Source organism: Ochlerotatus camptorhynchus, unplaced genomic scaffold, assembly GCF_037179485.1.
Source record: "Ochlerotatus camptorhynchus isolate MF236.1 unplaced genomic scaffold, CSIRO-AGI_Acam_v1.1 ptg000434l, whole genome shotgun sequence".
In the NCBI taxonomy this organism is placed as follows: domain Eukaryota; kingdom Metazoa; phylum Arthropoda; class Insecta; order Diptera; family Culicidae; genus Ochlerotatus; species Ochlerotatus camptorhynchus.
In genome coordinates, this window is record NW_027040920.1 from 3,611,314 (window position 1) to 3,623,658 (window position 12,345).

Here is a 12,345-nt window from a genome sequence, read left to right on the forward strand (position 1 = left end):
GACGGATTTCCATGTAAAATTCCACATAATTTTCATGTGACCACACATAAACAGAATCCACCCAGAAGCACACATTTAATTTATGAGTCAAATGAATAGTATGTGTGGTTACTCATGGCTTTTATGTGTACACATATTAAGTAAATATCATTTGTTTATCACATTGCAAAAATTCATGTGTGGGACACATCTCGGAACACATAAAAACAATCTTTGAAATTTTATCAGTGCATATTTTCACGGCAGAAGGATGCCTGCTAATAAAATCATACCGTTAGTTTCAAATACTTACAAAAGATTTCAATCAAACTTGCATCCTCCTGTTACAGCTGCTCCAGAACTTTTTTCCATTTTTACTAAAGTTTTGCACACGTCCGACGAGCACACGCGAGCAAAAAATGGCTGCCTAATTTTAGACTCAGCTTACACAACCGAGTTTTCTCGGAGTTTTCGGTTAAAATTTCTGTCGCGAAGTTGAGCGCAAGTGGAACGTTTGACGTTTAACACGTTTTAGCGAATATTCGGTTCAGTTGAAGACTATATTTCTGACAAATTTATACTATTTTACCGATATTCGGGTCTGATTCGATAAATACGTATGAAAAAATGTTTTTAAACCATTTATTCGGTTTCTCGTTGGTAATCGAAGAGGTTCGGTAGAAAATTAAACCGAGTTCGGTATTATTTTCTAAGTGTGTATGTATTAAGGTTTTTTGGAAGTGAACCTTACAAATAATGGGTTGTTAAGAACCATTACCATCCAGCATTTTACGAACGCTTATGGCCACCACAATCTGACTGAGTTTTTAGTAGGGAACATATGATTTGACGTTTGGGTTGTGTCGTTTGACGTATAAATGTTCAAATTTGAACGTTTACACGTCAAACGACACAAGCCAAACTTCAAACACGCAGAAAAAACGTATCATCGAAATAAAAAATATTTGAGGTCAAAATAAACGAAAACTCAGTTTGTTCTGGCCACAAAAATAAAATAGGTTGATTCAAACGTACGTTATGTTCAAAGCCATGTGATATCAATGTTTAAAATAAAAATCATTATACGTTTATTTTAAAAATAATAGAGTTGAAAATAAACGTGAATATTTTTGTTTGATTTGATAGCTTTGTAAACAAAAATAAATAGGGTAAATGATGGCTTCGGCAGCCATCGACTGTTTTCGGCAACCACAATTTAAACGTTAATTTCGATGTATTTTCTCACTAAAATACTTCGCTGAATGTATTTAAACGATTCCTTAGTCTTTCAGCTTCAATCCTAATACATTTTTACGACTGAGCAAACCTGTTATGCTAGGTGTTTCTTCAAAAGAAACATAAGCACATCAAAATACGGCTGATTTCGAGTTGCCGATAATAGAACAGCTGGTTAACACGCAGTTTAAACGGAAAGGTTGCCGAAGTAAAAGAGGCTGCCGACAATAGTCACACTCACCTGAGAAGTTTGGAGCGCGTTAAAAACGTTTTCAAACCGTTTTGGACAGTTTTGTTGATTGGAATGGATAGAATAGCTAATTGGAGGCGAACCAGCCCAAGGCTGAAAGCCTCCTTAATAAAGCTAAATAATAATAATAATAGAATAGCTAGCAGCAGATGAATGTAAACAAACAGACACGTCATATGTGGTCGTGACACTGAGAAAATGCTAATAGAAGTGCGGAAGCTGCTTAGATTGACGAGAATACGTAAATTCCCCTATTTTTATTTTAAACATGATTTTAGAGTTTATCTTAAACGTATTTAATGTTAAGAAAAAATATATATTTATTTATTATTATAAATCATCAATGCACGATAAAATAAATCGTTCGTTTCCAATCAACCTGACACACTCAAGCTGAGAAGACAGTTGTAAACCAAATGCGATTCTTCCACAATGCAACGTTTTTGAGACATGGCATCAATGCTGGTACCCGGCGTTTGATGACTGTATAATGTCTCCACATAGAACATCTCATCCAGGAGCCAGTCCTAACTTTCGTACAGGAATATAACTGATAGGAATTCTTCCAATCAGAGTATCACCAGCTCCATTGTCTCATCGTCTAGCTCTTGATCTAATCCGAAAATCTCCGATGATCTAAAATGATAAAAACTTCAGACCGTGCCTAGTGAAATAACTACCATCTTCTGCGCCTTTATTGTCTCCGCCAACCATTTCCGCTTGGCCAGGTTCCACTGGAGAATGATTCCATTCTTATTCGTCACGTACAGAAACCGATCATCGTCAGTCAAACACAGACATGGTGACAAAAGCTGTCAAATACAATGGATTTTGATATTGTTGAAATAAACATGCCTTTGAATTTAATTCAAACATAAATATTTTCGTTTTAAACATGTTTTCAATTTACTTTGAATAATTAATATGTTTAGAGTATGAACATTTATATTTTTGATATAAATGAACAAAATTCGTATCCGTGAATCTTATGTTCCCTACCAGAAACTCAGCCAGATTGTTGCGGCCATAGGCGATCGTAAAATACTGGATACCAAATTCTTGTTTTCTCCATACATTTTTGGGAAAGGAATTATATTGGAACCATTTTATTTATGATTTGAGAACTTCCCAACAAACAATTCAAAGTCACAAATAAGCATACACAATGAATAAATGCAGTATAACCAACAATCAATACGAAACTAACGATTTTAAATTGGCTCACCACTTTAGTAGCCTATTGGTCCCAAGCAAACGATTAACGTACCCTATTCTAGTTGAAATTCTATTACTACACTATGTTTGTTTTGATTCGCTATGAAAGTTTGACAGATAACATCAGGGGTGTGTGGATTCATGCAGAACATGCAGGGGTGAGTGAAATAGCTTGGGACTGCTTGGGACCGTTGTTCTGGTACTGAGTGAGCCAAAAATAATAATGATTTTCTTCGGGACCCAGTGGTCTTAGAGTTACCTCTATGGTATAACAGTGTACAATGCTGAATAAAACAGGATGTCGAATTATGTGCTGAAAAAAGCTCATTGAGATCGATAGATGCGCCTTTATTCCACTGTTTCCTCTAATCTGATTAATTTACTTATTAAAAGCTGTAAAAGTGTTAAATGTCTTTCCAATTCAACTCCAGAAGTTTGATCTAATGACAAACTGAATAAGTGTTATTTGTACATACATTGACACTTTAATTCGACTGTTTTCAATTGATTTAATAACATGCTTTATTTGACGTCTAATAAATGTTCTCCAGCTTCATTATTAGATTTCATTGCATTGCTTTACAATATTGCTGAATAAAGGTGAATACAGTCAGCATAATAGCTCTTATACCACTATGCGTCCATGTTGTTATCACATGATTTGTAAATGCTTTATAAACGACGTATTAGATTCATTATTCGACAACACTGATTCATTCTAACAACACGGCGGAATCAGTAGAGTTGTAGTTAAGCTTTCCAATTAGAAGGTCGTGGGTTCAATCCCAAGCTCAACCCTTTTTTTTATTTGTGTTCTACGTCTAATTAATTTAAATAGTAATCATCGATCACATGACTCACGACAATGAATGCATTGATCTAGTTTAAAATATAACCGAGCATGGAGAGGTGAAGAGGCAACATTGGTCTCATTTAAAACAACGATGAATGAATTAATCATTCCCACAGGGCCTTGAAGGAGCTAGAGTTGCGATCGGGAGTGCTGATAGGTATTTACTTTCAAGCGAGCTTTTATTGATTATTGAGTTGCTCATATGCTGAATTCTAGGATAGCTCAGATGACAAGGCAAGCGGCTGGTGATCGGAAGGTACATGGTTCGAATCCCATGCAACGACATGTATAAGTATTTAATCAATTTTCTAATATCTGTGTGGTGCGAGCCACGTCAGAAATAATGAATACAAATACTTAAGAAACACACCCTTCCCTGTCCCCGTCTCTCTTATTTTCGGGTTAATTTTCCCACAGTAGAATAATCATTTAATAAATGTATAATAATGTCTAATTAAACGTTACCTCACATGAGAATCAAGCGTATACAGAGCATCACTGTTTTAAGAAAGCAGTGATGTCTAATAAACGCTGAATAATCAAAAATTTGATCGTATAAGAAGAAGTCGTTTCTTCAATTGACGATTGTTTGTTAAGTTTAATGGTAATGGTTATGGTAGTCGGTAGTCCATAAACTTAATGTGGAATATATCGCGAATTGGTTGCCTGTAAATTACTGATTACCAATTCGCGATATATTCCACGTAAAGTTGATCGATTTTACAAAACCATTAATAATTGACCTTACTTGATACCATAACATTACCATTAAAGTTCTCAAACCATAAGTTAAAAAGTTCTAATATAGTGCTCTCTCCGAAAATGTATGGAGAAAACAATTATTTTAAATAGTAATGGTTTCTAGCAACTCATTATTTGTAAGACTCACTTCCAAAGAACCATAATACATAAGGTTTAAACTTTAATTCCACAAACGTTCAGGTAAAGTTTCATAACCATTATAGTTAAAGTTTAGCAGGGATTATAAACAATTTTTAACCATTTTCGGTAAGATTATGCAGGGAGTGCGATATCTATAGGTGAGTTTGAGAGGAAATGTCATCCAATTCTTTTGTTTACAACATTAGAGCTTTTTGACGGCGCACACTAATGCAGCATTTAAATTCAAGGAGTGCGAGCAAGAGGGAAACAGATTAGTGGGAAAACAAACCATCCATTTATCCCTGTGTGCTTGATAGAGAAAGACAATTAAACGTCAAAAAGGTCTATAATGACGACTTGTGTAATATGTATGAAAATAAATATTTATAAATAATGTATATTTTATTGCACATCTTGCAAATTCTCATCTGGAGTGGTCTTATTTTTCAATTATCTAAAGATCTGAACAAATTACCGAAATCTGTGAAATTTTACCGCAATCTGAACAGCTGAACGTTCGGTAAACAGTTCGGTGATTTTCACAGTTTTCCTGTAATTTGTCAACGAATATCTGTGAAAAATCACAGAAAATCTGTGAAAAATCACCGAATTGTTTACCAAACGTTCAGCTGTTGGGATTTCGTTAAATTTTACAGATTTCGGTAGAATAATCTTCGAGATAATCTTAGTGTATAAATCTCCACGGATACAATTTTTTTCCCTTTAAATTAAAAATATAATTTTTATACTCTAAACATATGAATTATTCAATGTAAATTGAAAACGAGTTTAAAACTAAAATATTTATGTTAGAATAAAATTCAAAAGCATGTTTATTTCAACAATACATAATCTTGGTAAACAATTTTCAGCATTCCTTTTGCTCCTTATTGTTTACATTCGGCAAACTCAACCGAAAACGGCCTGCAAGCAGCGAAACCGGTAGCAAGTGTTCCAAGCAAGGTTCCAAGCTCGATAAAACCGGTGGAACCCCACAATATCAACGTCACTCCGTTGTTTTTGATGCCGATCCCCATATCATCCTCACCCCCACCCGACGTCAAAAGAAAAACAGATCATCCCCCAACACCAAACGTAGAAAGAGGCCGGTATGAGAACCAGCGTCAGAAACGACAAAACGACGCCAATATCATAAAGTTTCACCGGTTTTACTGAACTGGCACCTCCGGACACTCACCCCGATGGCCCCCCGGATCCAAACACTCACAGACCTTCCTTAATCCCAGAATTTAGATGCCCTGTCAGCAGGTTTCCATAAATTTGCTATCCATTTTCAAAACTAATTTCAAAATACCTACACACTAACTTTAGATTACTGGAGTCAGTAAAATTTTACTGGGTTTTTGAATTGCGGATCGCCCAGTAGTCATCACAGAAATAATTTGCATTACCGAACTGTCCGTAAAGTCAATCTGTCAAAAATAACTGTTCATTCAGTAATTGGTTCGAGTTGCGTATACTGGAAAACCCAGTATTTTCTTTTTGTTTATTTTGCTGCAATTTAACTGAAAAGACAGTTATTTGGTTCATTATTATACCGTGTTACCCAGTTATATTAAAAGTAGTGAATTTGCAGTGATAAAAGCATGAATCCTGGTGCAATTCACCGTTTATAATTTGCCAATTAATATGACGACTTAATCCCTTGACGTACCCCGGAATAGCGCGTCGACAGTGACAGCAAACAATGCAAACATCCATTTTCTTAATCAAAATTTGTTGGAGATCAAGGAACTGCAAAAAAAGTAAATAGGTAATAATTGTTGGTACTAACGAAATAGTACTTCAATTTCGCTGTCGAGCTTTCTCAGTTCCGTCATGATATAATTACAAAACCGCGCGATTAAACACTTGCTCCCGGATTTTACTGAAGCTAAAATGGCGGCGGGAATAAAATTGACAGGTTAAAGTTTTACAATTCGTGGTCAGTAAAACAAGGTGGCTATTTTGCTGACCAGTCGGTAAAAAATAAGGACTACTTTGGGTACAGTAATTATTTTTGCTGACTTTTCGTGAAATCACGAAAATTTGGAAATTAACGACTTTCTCAGTAAATAAATATTCTGTGTTCAGTATTTTGCACCAAACGATACCGAAGTTCAGTTTGTGTTTTGCAGACCGTCGGTTATTCACCTGATTTAAACTGAATGTTCAGTAAATCTTTCTTTTTACCGTGTAAGCCCAGTACAAAAAAAAAAACCGAACAACTAAATGCTGGATTAGTGTGTATGTTTGTTTATTTTAAACATGAAAAGCATAGTTGAAGATGCTAATTTCAAATAACAGACTGTAGTGGTAATTTTTATACGATAGATGGAGTAGATGAAAGCATAGAGTTGATAGTTCCGTTAGAGTACGGCAGGAGCACATATCGTGGTAGGGATAAACAATAGTTGCAAGATCATTCCGCATCGAACGTTCGACTGTTTCGGTCTAGTGTTGCTTGCACTCCGTTATCAGTACTAGTTTTTTTTCCCTATTGAGGTTTTTTTTTCAATCCGCTTTCACACTGAGTGGTGTTATAGCACAGACAAACAGACGTAACTCAATGAAGTAATGAAATTGGGTTGTTAGCGGAATGCTAAATAAAACAGCAAAAGGGTTTATCTTCCATTTAATTCCACTTAATTAATTTTGGTATCCATGACAGATACGTATTTCGACTACAATGTGCAGTCTTCATCAGTGTCATTCCCACTAAAGAACTTATCAAAATCTAACCCCCTTAAGTACTCATCCCCTAGGTAAAAAAGTCAAGATCATAGGTATAAAAATGAAACTACAATGTGTTGAATCGGAACCTACCTAACTAATAAAAACCAAAGATTTAAGTAAGCTAAAGGAGAAAAATCTATACAAATCTCTAATAAGGAAAATCCCCAAAGGCTTGGTAGCCATCATAATGAAGTAATGAAATTGGGTTGTTAGCGGAATGCTAAATAAAACAGCAAAAGGGTTTATCTTCCATTTAATTCCACTTAATTAATTTTGGTATCCATGACAGATACGTATTTCGACTACAATGTGCAGTCTTCATCAGTGTCATTCCCACTAAAGAACTTATCAAAATCTAACCCCCTTAAGTACTCATCCCCTAATTAAATGGAAGATAAACCCTTTTGCTGTTTTATTTAGCATTCCGCTAACAACCCAATTTCATTACTTCATTATGATGGCTACCAAGCCTTTGGGGATTTTCCTTATTAGAGATTTGTATAGATTTTTCTCCTTTAGCTTACTTAAATCTTTGGTTTTTATTAGTTAGGTAGGTTCCGATTCAACACATTGTAGTTTCATTTTTATACCTATGATCTTGACTTTTTTACCTAGGGGATGAGTACTTAAGGGGGTTAGATTTTGATAAGTTCTTTAGTGGGAATGACACTGATGAAGACTGCACATTGTAGTCGAAATACGTATCTGTCATGGATACCAAAATTAATTAAGTGGAATTAAATGGAAGATAAACCCTTTTGCAGACGTAACTCTTTGAAAAACTTGTTCTTGAAAACATAGTATCTCAAAACATATAACCTCAGTAACGACATCTCTCTGGCTTCTCGCGGAAAACAAGCTTGCTGGCTAACTGGTAAACAATATTGCATAAAAGTTCTATAGAATGTATAGAAACGTCAAAGTGATCCGATGCCAGCGCTGCGGCGAGTAGTTCGCGGAACTGATAATATTCAAATCAACCGTTAAATGCATGAACGAAGATACACAATGAAGAGTTACGTCTGTTTGTCTGTGGTTATAGTATACAAAAGTGTAGTGAGCATCGCGGAATTGCATTTGCCGCACAACCGTTCGAGAAAGGAAGCAGTCATTTCCGGCCGAGTCCGGCAGATGAGCTGTACATCTCTAACCAACAAGTTTCATCGCATCACGAAACGGCAAAATCAAGGTCATCGAGTTCACCAGCCGGCGAGCCAGCCGGTGCTTTGTTGAAAACACTCGAGGGCAACAATAGAACGATCATCACCATCATCCTCACATCAGTAGATCATCGTCATCAGCCACACTCCGTGCGCTTGTGTGGAGAGTTAAGTAACAAACGGTTATCTTCCGTTCTCCGCAACCTGATTAATCTCCATACAGCGTTGATTAACTTTTCTGACACCTTTTTGTTTTTTTCCTGAAAAAGTTTTCATTTTTTTTTCTTTTTCTTTTTCACTTCGGTTTTTTTTTTGCAATCTGATCAATCTCCTTATAGTGTTGATTAACTTTTCTGACACCTTTTTGTTTTTTCCTGAAAAAGTTTTCATTTTTTTTTTTTTTTTTACTTTTTTTTACTTACTGTTTTTTTTGCAGTCTGATTAATCTCCCTATAGCTTGAGCTTGAGCTTGAGCTTGATTGACCGCCCACGGTTGCTACTCTGTTATTGCCAGATCAGCTGTAATTACACAGAGAACCAATAGACGATGCTTGGGACTAGCAATCATCCTCAATGTGTAAAAACTGGTGATCTTGAATTAGGCAATACCAGCGCCGGCCGCGCCCGAACACAGGTCAAGAAAGGAATGGGAAGGATTGTGTTGACATGACACTCGCTTTGATGGAAGCCGAGAACACCTCTGCACTTCCACGAGGAATCACTGGGATGTTGGATAAGAGGGTTGGGTTTGCAGCAGGGTTCGTTTTGGTAAACGATAAGCTGAATTAATGTCCTAACGATCATATAACGCGAAGGAGCTTGGGACTAAACCCACGGTCTTCTGCTCAGTAAGCAAAAACGTTTGCCACTAGGCAGACGAGCACCTTTTTAATCACCGAGTTGCTGTTATTACCATGTAGTCATATTAACAAATAAAACGATTGACGAATCTTGATTGTGGATGGGCCTGAGATTAGACTCATGATGTTCTGCTCAGTAAGCAAAAACGGTTGCTCTAAGGCCACCGAGCCCCTCATATCACATAATACCGTTGCTCAAATTTTTGTATCCATTCAAACCCGGAACCAACGACAACAACGAGTTTCGCAAAATACACGATACACAAGCGATTTTACTATAAATCTCTTTGATATGTAAGAACCTGGGACCGCGTTTTTCTGCTCAGTAAGCAGGCCACTGTAACCGACGATCTTTCAAATCCGAAAACTAAAAACTACGAAAAAGTACTTAGGCCTTCATTAAGTTCCACATTCACGCGACGTACAATGTTTCAATTTGCTCTTTACGTATTGTTCAGGCTACGCCCTTTTCAAAATTTACGCGAGAAATACGCACAATCGTCACCTACCTCGCAAAACTGGTTCCAAACGACAACAAAGGCATAAGCAACGATGGATTGTTGAACTTTGCTGGCTCCGGTGGTGTAGTGCACAGCAAAAAAAATGTAATATCGATCAACGTAATTCAAGCTGATGTATGGAATAATGATGTAGGGTAGATATACCAGCCACGGCTATACGCTCCTATCATGATGTGCTCCAACCATGGCATATAGGATTTCCATAGGCCACGATTGGAACACACCACAACAGGAACGCACAGCCACAACTGGTACATCTACCCTAATTGTAATTTTGTAATTTATCCGCACACACCCTGGTCGACCACTGTAAACCAATCTGCCGTAAAGCGTTTTCGGTTTTTTTTTCTGGATCTTTAGTTGCCTCTGTGATATACTTACTTGCGGCATACTATTTTGGGAGTGTATATGAGCGTGTACCATGTACGGTAGCTCATCTCTCATCGTGATGGTGGGACATAGTAGACAAATTAGAGAGAAAACAAGGAGGTATTAGTATTAGTTATATGTAAACAAACAAAACAAAAGTTAGATAATGCGGCACTGTAACTACTACTATTTTAGAGGCATGATTCGTCATGTTTAACTCAATGTTTCAATTGAGGCAAACTATCTATCTTACAATTACAAAAGCAAACCTAAACTTACAATTATATGCAAATGCAAAATGAAACTTGACAAATCATCGTCAATTCCCTTATTCCAGGGCAGGGCCTGACGATTTGAATCTAATTTTGATCAGTGAACGGGCACCATATGGTACGTTTTCTCACCATGAACCTATCATTTCCAGCCTATCTGAACTATTTAATAAATGGAAGCCATAACATGGGTTACGCTCCCCCTAAGCGGGCCCTCCGCATCCTGTCTCTGTCTTATCTCAAATACAAAATGCCAATGGTATGAATGTATCTATATATAACTTGGAAATGACGTACAATCAAATAAACCCGTAACCCACTCACTTGGTCAGGCTTCAGAATCGTCCAGTGGGCAGTGCACTCTACACTCCAAGTTCCCTTTTTTTCAAATTTACCGCAAATTTGATATTTTACCCATTGAGTGTTGATTAGTCACAATGAAACATTGTGACAGAAGTTGAGGTTACTAGTGTATTAAATAATCTAGGTCCTATTTAGGATTAAATCTGAAAAATCCAAATCTGGCCAACGCCCACCCTAAACCTAAACCTGTTCTAATCCACCTGAAATGACTAACGAATGGAAGACTTTGACTACCCAGCCATGCAATAGTCTCATTCCGTGCCTTATGGGCAACTTGATGATTCTATTGCGCTCATCTTCTGGCACCACCCAGGGGAGACTTGGTCCTGTACCCAATGCTTAACTTATCTCCATTCCACTCAACTACTCACAATTTCGTGTGATATAGTGGGCGGAATATTATTATATGAGACAATTCAATGCAGACGTCTTTCCAAATTTGGCAGATCGACAGGTAATCGGTGAGTTAGCACGATAGTTGCTATTCAACAACTCGACAACGTCCCATCGTCAACGCCTGCTATGAGAATTTCCCATAGCAGACGCCAACGAAATGACGTCATCGAACTATCGATCAACTACCCTGGTTATCGCCTGGTACCTTATAGCACGATGCTAGGAGGCGAACCGGAAGAATCGATGAGCTACCTCCCCCCAGTCTGATTAATCTCCCTATAGTGTTGATTAACTTTCCTGGCACATTTTTTTTTGCTTTGTTGGATTAAGTATTATTTTTACCGTTATATTTTCTGGATAAGTTTATTTCTTCTTATTAATTTTTGTTTTATTATTATTATTTTATTTTTTATTTATTTATTTTTTTTTTGTTTTCCTTACGCATATTTTTTTTTCTTGTTTATGTCGAAATCTGTTGCGGAGGTACTTAAGACCCCGCAATGGATGTAAAAAATGACGGCGGGGGTATTTCGCTAGCAGATATCTCCGATGATGAGTCTGTTGAATCTCCATCATTCGAAAATCTGCTTCTCACTGAAGAGAAAATGGATACCTCAGGGGACTCTACTTCGGACCCCAAGAAGAGCACCGGAGCTTACCCAAAGGTGATGTCTGCACAACAGCCTCCTGCACCCCTGCCCCCCCTTCTCCACCATCGCCCCCTCGTCCACCTGTTCCCCCTACTCCAACCGTTCCCTTAAAAATTTCTGCGACCCCCCGCCATAAAGCTTACCCAAGCGGCTCAAAAGGTCCGTGGGTTGTTTTTTTCCGGCCCAAACAAAAACCTTTGAATATTTCTCGGATTTTGAAGGATCTGACAAAACATTTTTCGGCCGTAACCGATATATTTAAGGTGACGCCAAACAAACTGCGCGTTACCGTTGATGACCTGAAACAGGCAAACCGAATTGTTGCCTATGAGCTTTTTACGATGGAATATCGAGTCTACATCCCCAGTTGCGACGTAGAAATCGAAGGAGTGGTCACCGAAGCGAGTCTAACTTGCGAAGATTTCCTTCATGCCGAATCCTTCGGTATTTTTAAAAACCGTGCCCTTCCGAAAGTGAAGATTCTGGATTGCATCCAAATGCAATCAGTGTCTCTTATTGGCACGAAAAAAACGTACTCTCTGTCAGACTCGTTCCGTGTGACCTTTTCAGGATCGGCGCTACCTGACTACGTCGTAATTGGGA